This window comes from Cyprinus carpio, chromosome B13, assembly GCF_018340385.1.
Source record: "Cyprinus carpio isolate SPL01 chromosome B13, ASM1834038v1, whole genome shotgun sequence".
Classification (NCBI taxonomy): domain Eukaryota; kingdom Metazoa; phylum Chordata; class Actinopteri; order Cypriniformes; family Cyprinidae; genus Cyprinus; species Cyprinus carpio.
In genome coordinates this window covers 22,606,390-22,612,461 of record NC_056609.1, presented here as the reverse complement: position 1 = coordinate 22,612,461, position 6,072 = coordinate 22,606,390, and positions in this window count along the sequence as shown.

Sequence of the window (6,072 nt, the reverse complement as noted above, 5' to 3'; positions counted from 1 at the left end):
ACAGATCCAGGAACAGTTTATGATTTGACACCGGCGTGGAAAGAATGAATCTTACTATGACGAAGGATTAGTCCATGAATAATAATTGTGCCATTCCGAAATTACTTGATAACCTTATTCAGAGCTATCATTTTGTACCAAAAGAAAAAAAAGGAAATATATATATAGCAGTGTATAGGCTATAATAATACTTTCAAACTATTTTTTTTTAAAGACAACACAACAAACCTTGGGGAAACTTTAATAAATCTACATTTGTATAAATTATGCTTACTTATAATAAAAATATATCACGGATTCCAATCTGTTTGTTTTGCAAAGAAACAACAAAAAAATGTGATATTAGAACGGAGTAATCCGGTTCGAAAATGAACGACTCTTATGAACCGATTCTTTTTAGTGAATCAAAAACATAGCGCGCGACAAGAGTGGTATGATTCCTCAAAAGAATGACTCGTATGAGTCGGTTCTTTTTAGTGAATCAAAAACACTTGGATCTGACTCGTTTACTGAACCAGAAATCAAGAAAATGTATGTATAATTAGCCATTGCATATGTTGGTCCGTTAAACTTAAATAAATGGTACTGACTTGTGCATATGAACACGTTCATTTTTAGCTAAGCTAAATTCTTTATAGATTTTATTTGTAATCAGTGGTATTTTACATATGGTTAGTAGTAAATTAAATTTATTTCTGATTTGTTTTTGTTTTTTCCCAATATTTCTTATAGTCTAACTAAGATATTTTCGTATGAAACTTAATAAAGGTTATATTGAAATCGCATCTTGATCTTCCTATGGGAATGCTTAGCTCATGAATATTAATAAGGATATGCTGATGAGATTTAGTGACGTTCTAAAAGCATTGGTCATTCATATTAAAATTCAAACCTTTACCATAGTAGGATTAGTAAATTAGCCTCTAATACACCTCTAATACTGGACAAGAAAATGTGTATTCTGTGAGGAAATCTATTTATGATTCTGAGTCGGTCAGTTAGCCGTGTTGTTAGTAAGCAGGAGCCTAGATTCCTCTGTCACGATTGCGCAGCCATTATGATCAGATATATTTAGTGACATCTGCACCAAAGTGTGATTACTCAAGAGCTCAGTCCATGAGATCCTGTAAACAAGAGGGTCTCAAAAAGCCCCTCAAAAGGTCATCAGGTTTATAACAGGGCATGTGAGCCTTGCACATGTGACTGGGCTGATCATTTAGATCTACGGAAGCTATAATATTCTGCTAGATACTCAAGACGAATGACATGCTTAGATGTGAAAAGTCTCCTGTTCCAAAAAGTTGACAAAAACCGCAGTATGTCCATTTTTATATTTTATGTAATTGATTGTACCAGGAAAAAAAAAGTATTCTTCTTATTATTAATAAGTGTTAATAAAATGTGCTTATAGTAATAAAATTATTGATATAAGTAGGCTATATTGTTATTTTAAGTATTATATTCTATATATTTGTATATTCTATTTAAATAAAATCTATATTGTATTTTCCATAATTTTTTTTGTAACACATTAACCTATTTTATGTTCCAGTAGAGGTCGCCATTGTACAGATTATATACTTGCTTCTGTAACATATTCAGGCAATTTAATCCTTACTTCCCTCGTGAGTTGTACATGAGTGCAGTTTTGCTTCATTCATCCATCTGCAACCCCTGATGTTCTTTATTCAGTGTCCTCTGAACTAGTGTGCTATAGTTCAGAGAATTGGTATAGTCATAATTTACTCACTGTCTGTTTGTCTGTTCTTCAGACAGTGGATGGATTCAGCTTGAATTATAAAGTGAACCAACCATATATCGTCACCCATTAGCGATAAGAGTATAAAAGATATTTAATGCTTAAATGGCAACAGAAAACAGTGGGGGAACTCTGGAAATTGTGTCTAGCAGCAGGCTGTATATAAAACTGTGGTTTAGGCACAGTGGGAGGTCTGGCTTCTGTGCTGTAAAGGCACACACCCTCAGCAGTTGGAGAATCATTAAATTCTGGAAAAACTAGGGATTTGGCATGCCACACCTTTGGATTAATAATTTATGAACATCTATGGAGTTCTGTTCTTTCCACAGAGCATGACCTGCTATTCATTGATTCATTATTATAATTATAACTGGGCTGTACTCATTGTGAACCCGATAATGTCAACGGGTGAGAGAAGTCAGTACAAGACATTTTAGCACCCTGAGCTCATGTACAAACTTGAATGTCAAAGATAAACTCTTACGTTTTATGTTACTGAGAAGCTACGGCAGAGCTTTCAGCTGTTAACTCAAGCAGTCACAAGTGTCTGTGTCATAAAGGTGCTGGTTTATGTTAGGAGCTCAAAGCCTTTTTACTTGCCTTCCAGAATACTGAACTTCCGACCTGGTGTAATGGAAACTATTTAATGTTTTCACATTCACGTGCAATTCTCCAGAACACTAAGAAACACCTTTGCCATTCCGACCTTTGCTGTTTGGACAGCTCTCTGAACCCTGCAACCAGACAAGCAAATATTTCTGAAGGTAAACTGAAACTCAACCAGCAAAGTCAAGCATGAACACAATATTTACCCATTCTGTTGTAATTCATAATGAAATGCCCCCTTTCTGTAACGACATAACTGAAGAACTTGGCTGACATCATATCAAGATGGTTTCTATGGCTTAAGAAAAAAAGTGGAAATTATACTACAGTGGTAGCACAATGTAGTGTTTTTTAGTCTCCTGCAAATCAGCACAGGCCTATGTCTTAACTTTTCATACACCTCCATCGCAATGCAGACATGTGCCTAGGGGGAGCAGAAGTGTGAATATATCATCTGACAGCTGTACTTAATGACAGCCATACAAGAGAGGGTGCAGGCTTACAAAACAGATCCAGAGCCAATAAGACATTGGCTGTGGAAAATTAATCACAGCTATAATTGGCTATCAGACACAACCATCCATCACATCTTTGTGTGTAAATAATAGCTTATATAAAGCATGTAAGGGACAGTTTAGCTCTGTTTAGCTCATCCTGTTGGGGTTTATTTTCCAATAACTGTGATAATTATCCCACTTAATACTTGGCTATTTGCCAAACAAGAACATTAAAAATCAGTTTTTTACTAGGGTAAAATATACTTATTTTATCTTCTCAGAAACATGCATCTGTAGTTTCTGAAGAATATGATATTTTAACAAAATGATGCAAAACTACACATCATCATCCTGTTCAAAAAGTTTACACGCCCTTGTTTCATTCTTGAGCATCAGTAAAAGTTTCACCATCTTTAATAGTTGTGTATGAGTTCATTAGTTGTTCTTAGTGTGGAAAGATTGATCTCAAAATTATAGAGTCACTGTTGTAAAGGGCTGAATATGCTGGAAAACCAAATGTGCAGGACCTGAAGAATTGTTCTGAAGAGCAGTTTAGCTGGGACTCATGAACAACTCATGAAATTCTTTACAGAACAAAAAACAGTTGTGGATCATCCTGGTAACGACAGCATTTCTAAAGTTCACTTACTTTTCCCACAACCCTGTGAATGAGTGAGTTTACATTCATGTTCTACCCTATTATGTTTTTGATCTATTATGGTCATGTATAATTTTACCTGTATATTACCTTAATGTTCAAAACAGTCCATTGCAATGTACAAAATAATCGTCATAGAAACAAGACGAACATTGCAACAATATAATGGTAATATAATATTATCACTGAAGACGTCTGCAACTGATAACCGATACTCAAAATGGGGGCAGTATATTTGTGAAAAATAAGAGAGGGAACGTGTGATGGGATACGAAAGACATGTGATGTATTTCCATAGACAACAATGAATATATATTATGAATATTATAATATTAGAATCTGACATCTGTTACTGACCAATGAGAAGGAAGGATTGCAGATACCATGCGATATTCTTCAGACTTGTGGATTGCTATTAAATGAATTGTTTTTACCCTGTTGTTATTGTGCAGAGTAGCTACAGTATAATTTATTCAGGATTTTTATCTTCATCTAGCTGTATCTGTTCCCTTGCCACACTGTTTAACATTTATACTATTTGGTTGACAGCACTTGCTAACTTTAACATCAGTCAAAATTCACAGTCAGGCCAATTTAAAAAGAATTTACCTTAATATTTACCAAATGAGGCCCACGTGTGGATTATTGCTCAAAGAAAACAATGGTGCAGGTCTTCCACTGTATTTTACTGTATGTAGTGCTAAACACATTAACAAAGCTGCAAACCGAATGAGACAGTTTAGGATTATAAAATGGAATGTGTGAAATGCGTGCAAAGAGGAAGATTTAAAACGCAAGAGTTAATTTCTACCATATGTTGGAAGTTGTTTTGTAAAAGAACAGTTGTTTCTGGAAAAGAACCTGGTAATGTTTCACTTAAGGTCCATAAGGGAACCCAGGTACTGTAAAAGACTTTAACTTTTGAGCACTGGCGTAATTAAAGACCCTGGTCTGGTGCCTCTTCATTTGGTTTAACAGCAGTAGTTGGGAATGACGGTAGTCTTTTAACTTGTTTATCTCTTAAAGCTAGTGTTGCTGGCTTGTTAAAATGTGCATATTTATGTCTCTTTGGCCTAACCGCATTTACAAGATATCAATGGTATCTTGGCTGCGACTCTAAAGCAGCTGCAAGTCCCAAATGTCAGTTTGTGTTTTGAAGCAGACTTTAAAAGTGTGCCTGTGGGAGATCACAGAAGACTTGAAACCTTTAAAATGTAAGCAGAAGGGATCAAAATTTGTGATGAGGTTTACAAATGGCTAGGGCATGCAACTACAATGTAATCCATGGGAAAGGATGTAGCTGGTTAATGCCTGGCTTTTGTCATTTCATTGGAAATTTAACATTTTCGACAAGGTTCTCATATGCTATTGTGGGACGTTTGCACAACAGTGCTCTTTGTTTGGAGACTGGGTATCACTGGAATATTGTTGAAGATTTTATGCTTTCCGTTTGTTACCCCCTACTGCCACTTAAAACCTTGTTGGTGAATGTGGGAAACCATTGCTAATATCATCATATTGTTGATGTAACAGTCAGTGTTTAATTGTGTATTAATGGAAGTATGCACATTATTTAAATGTACATTTCTACTAGTACTAATACGAAGAGCCAAAAATCAAACTCGATTGAGGGCCATGGGCCAAAAGCAAATGTTGTATTATATCAAATTATATTATTTTAAAATATATTAAGTAAAAAAAAAAAAAAAAAAAAAAAAAAAAATATATATATATATATATATATATATATATAGAGAGAGAGAGAGATAGAAATTAAAATACAATTTTATTGTAATTTTAAAAATCAAAATCAAATCAAGTGAAATCAAATTCAGTTGCACTGTTTTAAAATAAAAATAAAACAAAAAATATTAAAACAAAAATATAAATGGGAAAACAAATTAGTAATTAGAATTTTTATTTTTAAAAATCCTTTACCTCAAAGTTCAAGTTAGCAAGATAGCGATTTTAAACATACCGAAGCTGTAAAAGTTGACTAGCAAGTAGATGAGTTTTTCAGTTGGCTGTGATGAAATGTTGCAGAATAAAATGTGAAGATTGATTTGTGTTAACCACAGGCCTTATTTCAAGCTAAAACCCATAAAAAACCCACTGACTTCAAGACGGAATAGATAGAACCAGAAGTGCTGAAATGCAACCTGGTTTCTGGGTTTTGGCCTACAAACGACTCATGAATGTCATCCTTGTAGCACTATTTGTATACAAAAGACTTGTTAAAAAGATAGCTCACCCAAAAACATTAATGTCATCATTGAACTAATGGCTGTGCATACTTTACCAAGGCATAAAATCACATGTACTGATCTAAAACAAATTTAAGTGAGCTTTAGAGGGAAGTGAATTTAGGCCCATATTCCAGTACTTTCAGGTCTCTTGTGCATGAACAGATAAAACAGTTGTTCATTGAAGGAAAGACATGATGCAGGGTTTATGGAAGCTACATAAATTATCTGATAGACATCTTTAAAAACAGTCATACATCCCATTATAGTATTTGGAACTTCTCCAAAACACCAGTCCAAATGAAAAAC